Source organism: Lathyrus oleraceus, chromosome 4, assembly GCF_024323335.1.
Source record: "Lathyrus oleraceus cultivar Zhongwan6 chromosome 4, CAAS_Psat_ZW6_1.0, whole genome shotgun sequence".
Taxonomy (NCBI): domain Eukaryota; kingdom Viridiplantae; phylum Streptophyta; class Magnoliopsida; order Fabales; family Fabaceae; genus Lathyrus; species Lathyrus oleraceus.
In genome coordinates, this window is record NC_066582.1 from 397,974,760 (window position 1) to 397,994,259 (window position 19,500).

A 19,500-nucleotide genomic window follows, 5' to 3' on the forward strand; every position below is an offset into this window, starting at 1 on the left:
GCCAATGGATGGTCTTACAATTGTCCTCAATGGGCAAATAACAATGATATGTCACAGAGACAAATGAAATGATCATGCACTAATGAGCAATTAATGATGATAAATGCATAGAGCATACAAGCAAACATGTGCATATGAAGTGAGTAATCAATCAATCAAAGGCATTCAGCACACACTATAACCAAAACAAATAGGCTCATGCAAAGGGTTAGGCATTGAAGCCAACTGGAATGGGGTTAATGGTGCTCTTAACCTTGCCATTGAGGGGCTAAGGTGAAGCAGATGAAAGGATATGAGGGGTGTGCCTCATTGCTCTTATCCCTGGTCAGGGAGAGCTTTTGAATATCAGAAGGTGTGGGAGTTCAGAAAGATGGAACTCTCTCCACAAGTTAGACTCTATAGATCTTGGGTTTTTACTCACTATGCATCAACACAAGTAGTGTGAGCAAGGTGAGTGACTCACAGAATAGTAGGAGATAGGTTGCATATTTCTTGGATTCTACCAATTGCCTTATTTAAAGGACTTTTCCTGCTTGGGACAAAAGTAAACACACACAAGCATTGCCTCTTAAGGAGGACTTCAGACAGTTGCCTGGCCAAGTAACAGGCCAGGTCTTCCAGACTACATGAAGATAAGGAATTATACCTCAATGCAAATTGATATTTAAGCAAAGCAAAGCAAGCTCTTAAAGAACTAAGAAACTAAGGGTACCTGAAACCAGTCAAACAGAATCAGTACACAACTTAAAGTCAAACCAAAATGAGATAAGGATCAACAGTCAACATAATCAGTTAAATGTGCAATGCACAAGGCTCAAAGCATGTGAGCCAATCAACCTACAAAACAAACAAGTTAGTCATAATAATCAAATCAAACTCAATCAATTTGTATTGATCTCTTTGGGTATTTGTTGCTTAACCTGAAAAAATGAACTCAAACATGAGCAACAAGACCACTAGGACAAGCCTAGGGTCAAAAAGGGATGAGAAAGTCAAAACAGCAAGTGAAATCCAACCAAAATCAAGTTCAAACAATCAAGAAACAAACCCAATTGGTTTCATGTTCATATCAATCATCATCATCATTTCATGAACAAATTTGGTCAAAGCATGGCAAATAGAAGCTCAAAGAAGTCAACAGAATGATTTAGCTCAAAACCAATCTCAAACATTTTAATAAATTCTCAAATAATTCATGATCAAACATCATCCATAACATGATAAGCATATCAAATTTCAGCTCATTTGGATAAAGGGAAGTGGGTCAATGAAAATCAGAAAGGCAAGGCAAGTTCAAGCAAGCTCAAAGAAGTCAACCAAACATACACCAACTTCAATAAATCATAAATCAGTGACAACATATGAGAAATGAATGAGACCAAAACCATGACAAAGCTTAAGATGTCTACAATTCACATGTCAAATTTCAAGTTCATCCAATTAAGTATGAGAATTTCACAAATCAAATGAGATGATGTGTAACAAAAAGTCAACAAATGACCAAACAGGGGAGAAAATCCCAAACAAATAGGAAATGCATTCCAAAATTCCAGAAAAATTCACATGTAAACTAGACATCCATAAGTACATTCATGCAAAAATTCAAACCAATTTGAGTTCAAGAAGCATGGTAATTAAAATCATGAAGTTAGACATCAATGGTGTGACACAAATTGTCACACCCCTATTCAAAAAATCATAACTCACAAACCAGCAATGATAAATTCACAAACTCTACTCCAAAATCACCATGAATGTGTCTAGTTTAAGCACAAAAAAATTGAGAGGCATTGGATAATGTATCATCATTTCACAATTGATTTGGCAAAACATACATAAAATGGACACATATGACAAACCCTAGAACCATTTAAAATCCACTCATGCAAAAAATCTGGAAAAAACATGATAAAAAACTAGAGATCAAGATGAGCATTTTGCAAAAAGTCCCATGAATTTTGGATCAAAAATGATTGACTTATGAATTTTGGAAGATTGGTGCATCAAATGGAATAAAAATTGAAATAATGAAATGATTAATTAAATAAATAAACGACCGGTGGCATTATTGTAAATATGGGATCCCTTAAGTGAAACGCACCGTTTCACTTAAGGGAGGTGTCATGCGCTAATTGGATCATGGCAATGTAACAGTATCTCTTCATGCAAACAAAAGACCAAATGCACAAACACGACCTGGGTTTACAGAATTACGGTTCTGGGCAGCTACAGTGCACATGTTCATCTTCATCAAAATCGTGATGAACTTTTGGTTCCAGATTTGGACAACAAGCATACCAAACGAATCATCTAACAACATACATCCATAATCTAACCTTATTTTCCATTAAATCATGCTAACAAGAGAGATCAAAGCACAAACATATATGACAACCAAACTTTGAAGCCATTTTTCTCACTCAATACACAACCATTTTACACGATTTAAAGTTCATTGTGACCAGCAAAGCAAGATCTAGCTACAGCATGGCATGATTTTGGAAATAGAGAGATTCGAAAACTCACTTGATTTGAAGTGCAGTGGTGATGCAGTGGTTGTTTGGTTATGCAAGGCTGAAACAGGTGCTCCAATGTGTTCCAGATGATGATTGAGTGAAGGGTTTTAGCTCAACAAAGCTCCATTTTCCTCTAATCACAAGCTGCCATGGAAATGCTTTAATGGTACAGAGCTGTATTCTTTGCTTACAGTTGGAAAACCAGGCTTGCAATGACTTCCAAAAAGATACTGAATGATGGCACAAGGCACAGTATCACGAGTTCTATGAAGGTTTTCAGAAAAAATTTCAAGTGAAGGAAATGTAGGTTTTAGAGAGAATGGATTTTTTTATCTGTTTTTGTGAAAGTGGCTAGGGTTTTCAGAGTGGAAAAGTTGTGTATATACTCTGTTTAAGGTTTGTTAATCCTGGTTAATGGAAATGGTAATTGGAATTTGGTTAAAAGAGGTGTTTTTGCTAATTTTTGGATTTCCACTCATGTTACATGTCCATGTGCTAACAGCTGCGAATTTGGGCTTTGGACACATCAAAAATGTGATTTCTGAGCATTTCCAAGTGGTAAAATGTATTGGAGATGTTTATTTTGAAAAGTCACTTTTTCACCTCACTTAATTAAATTCAAACCACTTTAAAAATGCCATTTTGCTTGGTAAGTTTTTGATGAATTGTGATGACAAATTTGGATAGAGCACATCAAATAGGACTTGTAGCAAAAAACCCCACCCAATTTGGCCAAATGGTTTGGAAGATATGCCACTTTGAAGTTCAAAAATTTTTGAGAATGATTTGATCATAACTTGCCAACCATAAATGGGAATTAAGTGTTCTTGGACTTTTTGGAAATGGGAGAACAAGATCTTCAACTTTCATGTTGGGCAAAAATTCATTTGAAGCTTTTATGATGATGTAATGTTGAGGATCAAGACTTTCCATTTTTGGCAAATTCCAATTACAGGTCAACTTTCTATTTTTGGAAATTTCTTGTCTGACTTCAAATTCTTCACTGTGGATGTTTGACATGTTATATGAGGCTTATATGGACATGAATGAGATCTCTCATACCAATTCCCACCATCAAATCACTGATTAAATGCACAGTTGACCAACAGTTGACTTTTCTAGGGTTTTGCTTGACTGAACCATGTTCTGATGAATTCCAAACCCTAATCCCTTGAGATCTTGATTCCAAATGATGTCACAATTCATATGAACTCTTGATGGATGATCATGGTGCCCAAATTCTTCAAGAATGGCCACCATCCATTGCCCAATGAATGATTTGACTGTTTGACTGTTGATTGCTTCATCTGTAAGTAACATGGTTAGATGACAATATTTTTGTACCTTTGGTTAGTAAACATATGAAAAGCAATGATATACAAATGCAATACATGCTTGGTGATCAAGAACCACACTCACAAGGCAACCACCCACTAAGAGGGAAGCTAGGGCATGCAATGATCCTTGAGGCCATGGTATGGTATGATATGGGCCATGAGGGATCCTTTGGGCCAAAATTGGGGTCTTACAGTATCACAACTCTCTCTTGAGTAGCACGGGGTTGTAGTTGATACAACCATGTGTTCCTATTAAGGGGACATTCTGGAACCCTCCGCATCTTGTAATTATATCCTTTATTTCATATTCTCTCTTGTACCAAAGGAATGACCTGGCGGAGAGAGATGCTAACTCTTGGGGCCATGACAGGTTGCTATAAGCAAAAGGTCCACGTTGAGGCGTACGAGTCCTCATCCATAAGTGCAACAAGAGAGCGCAACAAAGAAATCTCCCTCCTTTATTCTCATGCCTTATATGAAAGGTATGATAGAAGTCCGCGAGCAAGAATGGCATCGGGTTATTGGCTAGGAAGACTTCCACTGCCAAATGATCCATGAATTTCTCTATGTTAGGAAATAGGACAATTCCATGATTCAAAAGTGCTAATTTTGCGCTACAAAAATATGGCATTTCTTCCTTAATCATCTTTCAAGCATGGTTTTCAAGGAATTTCTATGTTAAACCTCTAACGGAACCTTTATATCCCCAATTAGCCACTAGTTCATTGGCGTTGATACCCAAGACGACGGAGAGTTAGGACAAGAAAAATCCTTCTTCCAACTTGGGGATGGGGTTATATTCCTTTATTGGTCAGTTGAGAAGTCTCTTAGTATCTTCAAGAGTTGAGGAAATTTGAAAGTCAGGGAAGGTGAAGCATCTTAGAGGGACGTCATAATATTGAGCTAATATGGTGATTGCACCATAGCCAACCTTTTCTGTCAAGATATCTATGATGTTGCCAAAGGTAGCTCTGAATTTATTATCCTTGAGGGATGTTACCCTAGAGAAAAGGACCTTCAAAGTGTCAATATTTGGGCTCTTGTGTCTGAATGTGAAAGTTCTTTTCCTTGTTGAGAGATCCTGATTATGTTGGAAAACGTCTTGTATTTTTGCGTTCAAACAAACAAAATTCTTAAGAGCTTTACTTATTGATTAATGATGTAAGAATGAATGCATGAATGGATGGATGAATAGTTCTTATTAGTTTCCACGAAACTTTAGGCACGGGGTTCAAAGTTTGGGACCACTGTGACGAAGTGTGATGTTTAATAATGACTGCTTTTCAACCAGGGTTCTCACTTTGCACGATCTAGGGCTTTTGAGAAATTTGGTGTAAGAAATTGCCCTTAAAATCATGGACTCCCTTGACTGTCCGCTGCTTATGTAAATTTACTTTCCAGGCGACAACTTCATCGAGGAAATCTACTCTAAGTGAGATCTTCATGTCGATCCTCGTGAGGAAAGCTCCTCAGGGATCTATACTACGCGATCATTGGTCTAGGCCGGCCAAGGTAAAATTTTCTAAAAAACGGGTCTTAAGGTCACAGACTCTAATGAAGATAAGGAAGCTTAGCCAAAGGGTCGACGGTCATCAATACCTCTAAGAGAGTCTACCACTAACTTTGGTTCTCGTAGGACCCTACACGAGGAAAACTCCCCGAGGACCCATACTACTCAACCTCTCATATCTCAAGTAAGCTCTCAAACTCGGGTGGAGAGTCTTTCGCACAAGGTTTTAAATTGCAATCATTATTGTAACCTTTTTCTTTCGTCACAGAGCCAAAGTTTCAGACTAGAAAAAATAAATATATACATAGGTTAGTATCAAAAAGCAATATATACACAGAAAAGAATAAATAAACGAATAAATCCCCATACATGTGGAAAGAAAGACAACTCAAACTAGGCTAGACATGTCTAGGGAAAACCGGGTCCCCAGTAGAGTCGCCAGCTTTCGCACCCGTGGTTTTAAGAAAGATCGGAATACAAAACTGGACGAACTGATCAAAAGAATTTCCTCCTCAAAGAGAAGAAGACAAAATCAGAAGAGTCGCCACCAAATTTTATTGGATCTCCTCTATCGGAGAGGAGAGGGGAAATAGTCGATGAAACCCTCAAAGAGAAAGGGTGCACACAGGAAGTGCAAATACGGATAAAGAATTGGTCTCGTACCTGATACTTGGGTTGGGAAGTCGGTTATGTAAGGGGAAGGTATTAGAATCCCTCACGTCCATGGTACTCCATGGGAACCATCTAGGTTGTCTGCGTATGTGGGTATTTATCTCGTTTATTCTTGTTTTTTATTTCTAAAGAGTGTAAAATGATAGAACTCTGGTTTTTTTGTTATTGTGATCTCCAAGGATTGTTTCCCTTGGGCCTGCGTATCACTCATCGGGCGATGAGGAATTAGAGCTCCGTAGTTTGAAGTAGAAAATGTTTGTATGTTTGTTGGTTTTACCTTTGAGGAAAGGGTTTTCAGAGTGGTGCCCTAAGGCACAAAAAATGAGGTTTGATGGGTTGTATTGTTTTTACCTTGAATAAGGATTTATGAAAAAGGTTTGTGATTAGATTGCACAAAATTCTATGGGTGGAGGTGAAAATTATAGACAATAAGCCAAGCGTCTTACGTCCAAAATAATCAGAGTAAGGGTAGGAAAGCTCCATTCTTACTCATTCTCCACCACTTAGGGCTCGTGGCACACAATACTAATCATCATTTTCATGTATTTTGAATTTGATTATGAAAATACAACTTGACGTTGAATCAATGGCTTGTTTATTTGATAATAAAATTGGGAAATATAATGAATATACAAAGTAACCAACAATAAAGTAAAGGGTCTCATTGTAAGGAAGCCCAAAAGAAAGTCTATTACTCGCAAAAGTGACCTAAACTAACAAAGGATAATGGTATTACAAACATGTCTCCCTAGTATAGTGCCATGATCCTATTCTTACGACCGGTATGCAAGTTACAGATGAAATCCAAAGTTGAATCCAAGTATCACAAAGTATGGAAAGGTCCTCCAAAAAAAGGTCCTAAGATGAGATCCTCTAAGTCCAAGTTAATTACAAGTGGAGTGAATCTTTTTTGGTCTTATCATTTTATCATGTTTTTGTTGTTTTTAATGTATGATGACAATAAAGATAAGTGACAATAGTAAACATGCATGATAAGTTTATATAATGAATATGATGATGATGAGTATTGGAATGTAAATTACAATATAATAACATAAAAGTAAATAACAAAGTAACAATGATAATAACAATGGTTAGTGGTAATTAAAGTCAGTAAAGTTAAGTATGGTTAGTAGTATATACAAGTCCAACACTTGAGGATTATATATCCTTAGGTAAAATATTTAACATATGGCGCATAAGGGGATAACTTATCACTTATGCAAAGTATTGAATATGATCAATGACCAACTTATAATAGATTTATAACAATTAAAGTTATGCAAACCCCAAGTTCATCTATCAAGAGCTTGACAAAAGGAAGACTATACCAACTCAAGGGTTAAAGGTTAGTGTGTTGATTAAATGATTAGGTTAAACAAGTTATAATGATCAATGTACAATATAAACAATTTGATATAATGGTTAGAGGGTTAGTATAACAAAGGGAACATAATGAATCAAACGAAACCACAAGTTAGTATGTATCAACCAAAGCTTCATCTATGTGTCAAATGATCCAAGTTTGGTTGATATAGAGGCAACCTATATATTCCTCAAAGTATCATGAATAATCCATTGATCATTCATTGATAGATTTGAAGTATAGAAGATTCAAACATCCCTAATCAAACCAATATCATGACCTAGTAGACTTCATTAGCCACCAATGTTCAAGACCTCATAAGTCCATCATAAATGACTCAAATGAAATAAAATAAAGCATAATAAAATAGCAGAGACAAACATAACTTGAGTTTATATTGTGAATATTTTCAACAAAATAAAAATAAGTGGTAAAAAAAATCATTTGAAATGGAATAAAAATAAGGTGAAAAAATAATAAAACAAAGGAAAAAGACATAAAAATAAGCAAAGTGAGCACACTGGGGGTTGAACCCCTGACCTTGGGGTCACGGGGGGTCATCCCCCTCATCCATTAGGCCAAGCTCCCTTTGGTGATTCAGAGGCGCAACCAAGTAATAAAATAATAAAACAAAATATGAAATGGGACATGCGCGCGCAAGATGACCAATAGGAACAAGCCAACTGATATATTCAAATTTGAAAACGCGCGAAGGTATCTTCCTCAACCTTTAACCAACTCAGAATTAAATGACGTAAGGCCAAGGATCAAAGGATCCCCAAACTAGGGTTTCTTGAATCACAAGTTTCATCAGGCACCATGGTCAGACAAATTAGGGTTTGGTGATGCAATGGGTGTATTAAGATGATTCAAAGGATTGGGTATGAACAAACTTTGGATTTTAGGGGTCCTCAATGAGATGGTCATGATTCAAGGTGAACCATTACTTGTACAAGCCAATGAGGGTCAGGAGCTAGGGTTAAGGTCCTTGGGTGACCAGATGAATCTTCAAGTGTCTTCAAAGGGGACTCACCATCCAATTTGGGTTTAGAGAGTGAGTGAGATGACTTGAATGATCCTCCAAGCATGTGGGGGTGCTTCAGGATAGAGATTAGGGTCAATGTGGCTTGGGCACACCTTAACATGATCAGTGGGTCTTGAGGCTCCATAGATGAACCCCATGCCTTTGGTTTGTGGAACATTATGGATCATAAGGTATAAATGTTTATGAGATGATATATGTGGGATGTATGGTCATGAGTTAGGGTTATGGAGGGTGATGTGGAGGTAGGGTAAATTTGAGGGTATGACACATGGTCCAAGCAAACCTGTAATTCTAAGGGAGTTGGGAAGTGAGGATTTCTTTTGGATGGATTTATCGGAGTTTTAAGAAATATGTGAATCTTCTAGTAGAACAAGATTGACTCGGTGATATGTTATAAGTATTGTAAGTAATTCCATATAGTGAAGGAGGAAAGACGATTTTGTTGCATGTATGACATAAGGTCTGGAAGTGAGGTAGTGTACTGGTGTTTTAGCTTCTAAGGCCACTAAAACATTTTGGAAGAACGAGATTACTGCATGGAGTATATTCTGAATGATAACTTCCAAGTGGTTGAGAGTTGGAGAGATATGGACGTTCAAGTTTTTATTGAGGATCTAAGGTGTGGTGAAGTCTAAGGAGAGACTCGAGGACATGACTTTCTATTCTAAGTGGTATATGTATGCGCTAAGCAAAGAGTGGGAGATAAATCAAGTATACTCAGTCTAAGATGGGAAACCGAGTTCAGGATAGTTCGTCAGGAATTCAATATTCAGTGAGAGACCATTTTGGAAATGTTGAGTTACCCAAGGATCAGTTATAAGAGATTGTGTCGAAGAGAGAACAAGCATTATACAACAACGAAAGCTCTAGTGGGTTTTGTTTGAAGGAGATATGGTTGAGGAAAAGAGCAAGTAAATTGGATTTAAGCGATTCTGGTAGAATGGTTATGTAATTGGAGTTAAGAGAATTACCTTTCTAAAGAAGCAGACGTAGAGTTTGGGAGCAGTGCAATCCTTGCATTACAACTACTGTAATGGAATGCACCTCAGATAAGGAGACTATGGAGTCATAAGGATTTCATTGATGCTAGTTGATGATCGTTCACATACTGGAACTTCTAGAGGATGGAGTGTAGTGGAGAAAGTTAAACCTTGGTATTAAGAGAAGTATGTGATGGTAGAATTATGGTCACAAGTGTGTGTAAGTGATTCTTTGTCTTGAGATGGATGCGAAGTAACATACTCTTTGTTGAGTAATGAGTTTGATGTTTTGAGAAGTTGAGTATGTGGTAAATGACGGAAGACAAGACAAGCTTAAGTACGGGGACTAAGTGGGGAACGTGAAATGTAATACATTGTGTGGACTCGTGCGTATTTAGAAAGAGTTATCAGTTGTAAGTCATCTAGATATGTAACCTTTATGTGACGAAGCATATAGTGAATGTTAAGTTCAGAAGGAAATCCAAACAAATATGTGTGTAGTAAAGTTAAGGTTTATCTTAAGTGCATTATGTCCGAGTTACAATAGTAGAAATGGGTTATTGGAAGTCTGGTTGTTATTGGTGTTTTTGAGTAGTGTTTGATTGGTTGATCATGGGTATGATGTTCACACCTTGTTGGAACTGAGGGTATCCTAAATCTGATTGGTGTACCATTGTGGATGTGCGAGTTAAGGATGGAGATGCAAGTTAATGCAAGCCAGATTGATAGTTTTGAAATTGGAGTTTCTAGAAGGGTATTACATAGTTGACCATCTGTATAGATGTAAAAGGAGTTTGACGTTGGGGAAACATCCTAGTGAACCATACTCAGTGTAAGTAAGTCTTGGGTGTGTCACTATTGTGACTAATGAGAACCATAAGGAGTGAAGTTGGAAGAGACTTACTAAGTGGTGATCTTGCAAAGATCAATTTAGTATTTTACATATGTGTTAGTAAGGTGGAAATGGTTAATCATGTTGTGACATTGTATGATTTCTCGGATTTGTGGCGTCGGGCGTAGACCCCCAGGAGAGTAGTACTTATTGTATGCAATGATACTCTACCTTGTTGAAAGGATTTATGAGTTTTACTTCCAGGTTAGAACTGGAATTAGATTCTTGAAGTTAAACATGTAACTCATATTGTATATTAGTAAGAGCATGAGCTAAGATTAAGGAAGATAGGACAAGACGATTGAGAGGAATGATTTTGGATAAGAAGTACAATGTTATCTCCATATGTGTGTGAAATGTTGTGTGTGACTCTGTGAGGTGTATGGACACTCACAGTTACGTTATAGACTGCTTAAGTTCTTTGGAAGTGGTGTATCTTTGATGATTTAAAGTTTCTTGACGGTGTTACTTTGTTATTGGTCAAGATCATATGTCAGTAGAAACCTTGAATGAATCAGAACCCTATGAGAATATTTGAGATGAAGTATAGTAATCAGCACTGGATATTGTCAAACTAAGTTGGATTCACTATTTCGAGCTCATGAAGAATCTAAAGGTTGTATCATTTTTGTGGTGATACTCGTGTAATTCATACATATATATCTATTGGAGGGTATTGATCCTATTCTCAAATTTTGTGTGTCAGCAAGAGAGTTATTCTACTAATGGATGTCGGTAAAGTCCTAGTACTGTTTCGGGTGGTGGGCACTCTAGAGAATAAGAGTGACCTTCTATGCATACTGTTAGCTAACCAGTTGTGCCTAGGAATCCTAAGTGTTCCACTGTTGATATCAGAGTAGAACAGTTGAAGGTGATGGATGAAAGAGCTCAATCAAGTTTATCGGGATCAGAGAGATAGTTACTCATAAGAATGGGAGTAAGACAATCTCATGCTAATGGTCTCATCTTATTGAAGTAGTACGAGAGAAATGAAACAATAGAAGTGAGTGTTTGATGAATAAAGTATCAGACCAAGTGAAGGTGATAACGATATCACTAGATGGATTATAAAGTTGTCATGATTACTGAAGAATTTATAAGAGAAGTGTCGTCAGTATGGTGTGGAGTCAAGGAATCAATAAATTATCTGGTGAAGATTTGAAGAGTGTTGATTATCCAAATCAAAATCAGGTGTCATAGTTATATTTTATGGATTCAGTACAAAAAGGGAGTTATAGATTCCAGAAGGAAAGTGATCTATTGATTCAGAACGGTATATCAGATAATTTAAGTGGGAACAAGGTTAAAAGTTAATTCCATATTAGAATGAGAGTAAGTTTGAAGACCAGGACGTTTCCGAGTGTTTATGAAAGAAGGAAGTTTTCAGGGAAAGGGAGTTAGAAGAATTAATATGTCAGAGGTTTTAAATCGAAGATATGTCAAGTGTTTACTGTAGCGGTGTATTCGTCACCATTGGAAATATTGATTAGATCCAAGGTAAATCATACAAAGTCGAGTCGCCACCGCACTTTTATTTATCCAAAGGAATGGCTAGAAAGCGAACAAAAGCCTAAAACGTTTTACAAACAAAACTAGTAAAAGGGGGTCAGAGATCTGGGTAAGGGGGTTGGTTATGTCATGGGAAGGTGTTAGGCACCCACAACATCCTAGGTACTCCTAGGGATCCCTTGTCACAACTTGTTGCATTGGTTATTGTTTATGAAATATTTATTTGTGCAAACATTGATTGAAGAGATGAGAAAATAATATACAAGTTTATTATTTTTGTGTTTGGATGGATGAAACCATTGCCTACGTACCTTCTTATAAAAAGAAAAGGATAAAAACCTCATAGTTCGGCTAAAAGATTTCAAAATAATGAGTGGTTTGATTTTAAACAAAAGCCTTAAGGTCTTTCATTATCAAAGGGAGAAAACTCGACCTGAACAACCACAAGTCCACCATGTGAGAACAGCTTCAACATGCTAGTGAGGGATTATGCCCTATAATAAGCATGGAAGTCTTACAATTCAATCACTAAGGACAAAGGTGAGATTCACATCAACCACTAAGATAATTCAGATCTATGGCTAATGCATGAAAATTTGATTAAGAGGTGGACAAGGGCCACAAAAGCAATTGAGTGGGTTGAATTAACCAATTAGAAGTATTCACAAAGATGGTCAAAGTTGATTAAGAGTTCAATTCAAGATTAGTATTATAAAGAGAAGTTTGAAAATCAAAGGCATAAGGCCTAGATTTCTAGTTTTGAAAACAAGTCAAATGTTTGCACAAAAGTTTTCTGGTTTGGGTTAAGGATGAAAATATGGATCAAGGTTAAGCATGCAAAAAGTGGGTTAAGGGATAAATCCACAATAGGAGTTCTTTTCTCAAGATCATAGAGATGATCCAAGTAAGTTCCTTTGGAATCAGGCAACACAAGGTAAGAGCAATAAGCGAGTTCAAGAGAACAACTGGAAACAGAATGCCAATCAATGGTCTTACATCCAACTCCAAGAGCAAATGGGAAACAGATAGCCAATCAATGGTCTTACATCTAACTCCACAAAAGAAATAGGAAACAGATAGCCAATCAATGGTCTTACATCTAACACCTCAAAAGAAATAGGAAACAAATATCCAATCAATGGTCTTACATCTGACTCCACAAAAAGAAACAAGATAGGAAACAGATAGCCAATCAATGGTCTTACATCTGACTTCACAAACAAACAAACATGCATGAAAGCAAACATATGAAAGATGCACAAATAAGCAAACAAGCAATCAAGTATCACACCCTATACACAAACAAGAGGCTCATACAAATGGTTAGGCTTTAGTCAAGAGGGGTCATATCAACCTCGACAAACAAGCCAAAACTGTAGGGGTATCTTGAGCTTTTAACCACTAACATTGAGAGTTAGGGTGAAGCTGATGAAATGGAGAAATGAGGATGTGACCTCATGCTCTTAACCCTGGCCTGGGTGAGCTTTTGACAAAGAAAGTGTGGGGATCCAGAATAAGGAATCCTATTCCACATGACTGACTCTATACAAGATCTTGGGTGTTTATTCAAGAGCATCAGCACGTAGTGCGAGCATAACGAATGACTCAACTGAATAGCAGGGGATTGATTGCAAATCCCTTCTATCTGCCAATTGCCTCTTCACTTAGGAGGACTTAACAAGTAACATGCCTCATTTAGAGGTCTTTAGCACAAAATTAAACAATCAAGAACATGGCCTCTTAAGGAGGACTTCAGCCAAATGCCTGCCAAACAGAAACGACAGGGCTTCCAGACCACATGGAGAAAGAGAGGTTACCTAGGTGGTAAACTAACCACAGGCAAAGCAAAGCTCAAGTAAGAGCTAAAAGCGACTAATGTACCTGTACAAAAGCCAAACAGTTAATATTCACATTCAGAAAACCAAAACAGATAACAGAGGAACATCCAACAATTATACAAAAGGTAAGTCTCAAATGCAATCACTCAAATGAGTTCATCACATCAAGGGACCTACAACACAACAAAGATTAGTACACAAAGCAAATTGTATCTCAAGTAATGAGATCACATCAACCATTGAGCTAATTGCTTGAACCTGAAATACAAAGCTCAAAAGGTGAGTACAAACCACTAGTGCAAAGACTAGGGTCAAAGGCAAAGCAAAAAGTCAAAACAGCAGCCAATATTCCATATGAAGCATATTTAATCAAGCAAGAACATGTCCTAAAAAGGATCAAAGCCAAATCATAAGGCAAAACTATCAACCAATCAAGATAAGGCAAAGGCAAGCAAAGGTGATCACAATTGGACATGAAGAATAGAAAATACATATTAAAACAGAAATGAATCCAATGATCATGAAAACTTTTATGTGCATACAACTTGTTAAACCCAAGCATCATGCAAAAAATTGGAATCAGAAGAGCTCAATTGACATGTATATGAAAATGAACAAGAGCAACATCAAAATGTGTGACACACATTGTCACACCATACATTCATGTGTCTAAAAAAAAGATGAAATATGCTAAAAATACCAAACAAAAGCTCAAAAATCATGTAACATGTTAGGAATGAGCATGTCAAATTTCATGGCAATTGGACAATTAATGAGCATTTCACAAAACAATTGGCACAACATGTCATATTTGCCTCATGTTCAAACATTTAAGCACATTTAAAATTCCAGCAAGGCACAAATCAAGAAATTCAAATCACAAAATAAAAGACACTCAAATGAACATGTAGGAAAAAATTTGGATTTATTTGGAATCATTTTCTATTTTTTATGATTTTTCCAATTTGCATGAAGATAAATGGAATAAATGTGAAACATGGAGAAATGTTAATTGAAATGAAATGAGAAAATGCATGAAGCAGGAGTTGAACACAGGTTTGTAAGGTCACCAAATGCGCATGAAAATAAAATTCACAATTGTCACAGCCAGGTTTCGAACACAGGATGGAATGGTCAAATAAGCGCTAGCATAAAACAAATGAGAAAAGCAAAACATTGCTAGCAGGGAATCGAACTGGCAAAGCCAAGGTTGCAAGGCGCATTCACAGTAAAACGCTGCCGTTTGGTTTAATGAAGGAAATCACAATTGGAATTTCCAAATGCTTTGGTTCGGATTCGAACACACAACGCATCAGTGAAAGGCGCTGGAACAGTGAACTTGAGCGCATGAACCAGAAAACCCTAGGCGCGGTGGTTGACGGTGGTTTCCACCGTCTTCCTCGTTGGAACCGGTGGCTCTACAGTAATATCATCCAAAAAAAAATCCAGAAACGCGCATATGATACATCATTGGAAAGGTCTCAACAAGCACAACACGGATCTATGATTTGTTTAGCCTAAATCTCCATGAATTGAGAGAATCGAACAGAAACATTATTGACATTCAAACTTTAATTCACTAGAACTCACTCAATACTTCACTAAATCCAAAACTACTTATATCAGGATAATCAGCATGAAAAGATCTACAATATCACGTGCATAAAATGAAGAATCATGAGGTTCGAAATCCAACCTTCTTGAAGAGTAGTGCATGAAAACAGTGGATTCAAGTGCTCAAACGATCCAGATCCACTCCTATATTGATGATTTGAAGCTTTATATGTGAATTGATGCTTGCCACGGCCTAGATCTAGCTCAAATTGCAACTTCCATCTTCATGTTCTTGTGCTTGTGCATCTTGATCTTGGCTCCAATTCTTCAAATCAATAGTCAAATCCTACTCAATGACACATGATGAACACATTTCTACAAGAATTTTGATGAATTAGATGAAGAATTTTGAAAATTGAAGAGAGAGAAATTTGAGAGGGAAGTGAAAAATCTGATCCAAATTCTGTTATTTTTTTGATTGAGATTAGCAAAATGGCTTTTATACTATGTATTAATCATGCTGCTAATCAAAATTTGTAATGGTTAATGGAAGATTAATGAGAATGAGGTGCATGACCAAAATTGGCAAATGTGTGGTGCATGGAGAATTTTACACGTGAACAGTACCATGTGAGGACTCAAATTCACTTAAGATCAGCTCATGAACACAATGGCATTGGTATTTTTCATGTATGATCAATAGAATTCAAATTCTCCATTTTCCCTCCAAAATGAACATGCATGAACAAATGATCATGTGATTAATTTCATGCAATGCAATGTTGGATTTGGAAAATATTGGTCATGAGAAGCATAATGCAAAAAGAGGGACTCAATTTGGAGTTTTGTAGCAAAAGTTATGGCATTTTGAAGTTTCAAGCACACTTGGCAATCATTGGATCATAACTCCTTAACCATTCATCAGATGATCATGATCTTGGACTTTTTGGAAATCGGAGAGAAAGATCTTCAACTTTCATGTTGACCAAAAATTCATTTGAAGCTTTTTTGATGTTGGAAAATCAAGTTGAATGTGGACCAAAAACTTGCCATTTTTGGAAACTTGAAATTACAGGTCACTTTCCATTTTGGGAAACTTTTGATTTGACTTTAAAATCTTCAAGATAAGTGTTTGACATGATGAATAAGCCTTGTTTGAACATGAATGGGATGTCTTAGATCATTTCCCACACCTCAAAGCCTTCGATTGACTGCACAGTTGACTGTATGGTCCTCAGATGACCTTGACAATGCCTGATGAATTTGAGCTTCAACCACTTGGGGAATTTTCTTCAAAATGAACCTCTAGCTCATATAAGCTCAATATAATGCCATGTGGTCCTTATACCAAGAAAATACCATCTGCTCTTACTCAGAGGAAAACCTTGACTTGCCTTGACCTGATGAATGCTTAGGCTGCAAAACAAATGTTAGATGACATATTTTTGGTACTTTTGGTTAGTGATTAAAACAAGAAAAGCAATGATATACAATGCAAGCAATGCATGGTGATCTCAAACCACTCACAAGAGATCCCCACCCAAAGGAGAGGAAGGCAAGATGCTCAGAGATCCTTGAGGCTATGCTATGCTATGGTATGATGCCATGAGGGATCTTAGGGACAAAATTAGGGTCTTACAGATGCCCATATCTAATATCATTCTAGCCGGAGAAATGAAGGTTAAAATCTTCGTCTCGACGCGGTAGAATGGGCTTAAATAACAATAATGAGACAAGTTTTGGTCCCTGAGAGACCTCATGATGCAAATGTATGTATGCAAAACAAAATATCTCTGTGGGGATATGGGTCCACAAAGAAGAAAAGAAAATCAGGAGAAATTGAAAATCCATAGGAGTCATACACTCCACCGGGACACAGAGACTCTGACTGGACCCTTATGGGGATAAGAAAAACGGAAAAAAAATGCGTGAGCAGGACACGACTCCGAATTAGGGGAAAGAAAACTGACATTGCGTGAGCGGGACACGACTCAAATGGAGACTTTACTGGGGAGAAAAAGACTCACAATTGGGGAAAGATTTCCAAAGAGATACAAATCCGATGGAAAGACTCAAGCTGACTCAAAGATGCGTGTGCTGGAAGACACGCCAACACAGCAAAACTATCCACAAAGGATACATCGGATAAAGATCCGGACTCAGACTGGGGAAAGAAATGACAAGACAACTCTGCCGGGAAAATGCATGTATTGGGAGATATGCCAACACAGCAAAAGGTGAATCACAACAACAACTCCGCTGGGGCAATCTGAAAAGATTTTCCAGGGGAAGCAAAAGGAATGAGATGTTACCGGTTACTGGGTAACAAGCTCGGGAAGAATGAATATCTAAGACCTGTATACAGGTGAGAGATATCAATCAACCAAACATCTGAGGAAGACCTGAAAAGGCATATTTTAACTCAGGAAAATCTGACTCCACAGGTGACCGAAGTCATAATAGGGAGCAGACAGGAAGGATCACCAGGGATACCGGTTATTGGGTATATAATAGGTGACCGACCAAAGCGTGAATTGGTTTTTACTTCCAACACACTCATCATCCGAAAGGAGGGCTTGAAAAAGCAAATCGACTTACCGGATGGACATTCGACTCCGCAAAAGGAATACAAATCTTACTCAAATGGGGAAGGACAGAAGGCTTCAACCAAAGAGCGCATGAGATATATTATCCATTAACGTCAGAACATGGATAGTATACTCGAAAGGAAGGAACACCAGGGATACCGGTTACTGGGCATATAATAGGTGACCAACCGAGACGTGAATTGGTTTTTATTTCCAAAACACTCATCATCCTGAAGAAAGCTAGAAAAGCAGACTTGTTTATAGGATGGACATTCAATTCTACAAAGAATACGAATCTTACTCAACTGAAGAAAGACAAAACTTCGACTGAAGAGTGCATGAGATATATTATCCATTACCGTCAGAACGTGGATAGTATACTCGCATGGAAGGAAACACCAGGGATACCGGTTACTGGGCATATAATAGGTGACCAACCGAAGGGAGAAACAATCATTAACAACAAGGGATAAATGAGAGATGACTCACGGGGGATAAATTGCAAGCATACGGCAATTATCCAAACAAAAAGAATGGGGAAAATATCGACACCGAATATTGGATGAGGATAACCGCAAAGAGGGGATTACATCTACCGACTACTGGGTAGAAAACCACGGAAAAGGATATTCGATTCCAAAACAGGAAATACGAATCTTACTCAACTGGGGAAACACCAACAGGCTTCGATAGAAGAGTGCATGAGATATATTATCTATTACCGTCAGAACGTAGATAATATACTCGCATGGAAGATTATCCACAACCGGGTACTGGGTTAGAAGAGGATAAATCATCCGAAAAGAAAGGCATCGAGATACCAAACTAGGTATATAATGATGGCCAATCAAAAGGGGAGCAACAGACATTACCGGCAAACGGCGAATGAGAGAGGACCCGCTGGGGATAAACTTGCTTACTCAGAGCAATTATCCACAAGGAGAAAGGAATATCAAAATCGAATACTGGATAATGATAATCAACAAAGAGGGGATTATATCTACCGAATACTGGGTAGAAAACCACAGAAAGTTAACCGTCATCGGTTGGGATGAGCAACAAGGTTAACTCTGCAAGGGGAGAAAATAGGGTTTACAACTACCGAAATATTGGGTAGAAGACCAAAGATTCTGCTGAGTATAAGGATAGGGTTTAGAACTACCGAATACTGGGTAGAAAACCGCAAACTCCATTGGGGATAAGATGAATGATTGCCGGTTAGTGAGCAAATATTCATTTATACCATGGGGAAGCACACACTCTGATGGGAAGAAACAAAAGGATTTACGACTACCGACTACTGGGTAGAAGACCATAAAATCCGCCATCAACCAGAACGAACCACGAAGGTTACCTCTGTTAGGGGACGAAAGTAGGATTTACAACTACCGGTTACTGGGTAGAAAACCAAAGAGATAGGACTTACAGCTACCGGTTACTGGGTAGAGGCCAAAAGAAAATCTACTGAGGATATGGTGAAAAACCATTGGTGACCTTGTTGAGGAACACCAAACAGACACGAAGGCCAATTTAGGATCAAACCAAAAAGGCAAATTGAATCAAGACTCATCCTAATGAGGATATAACTCAATAGGAGACTCCATCCCAATATATGTTTTGGGAGGAAACGAAAACAACCGTCATCCACGAGGATAAAACTCAGTGGGGAAATGGCAGGAAAGATAGACAATTT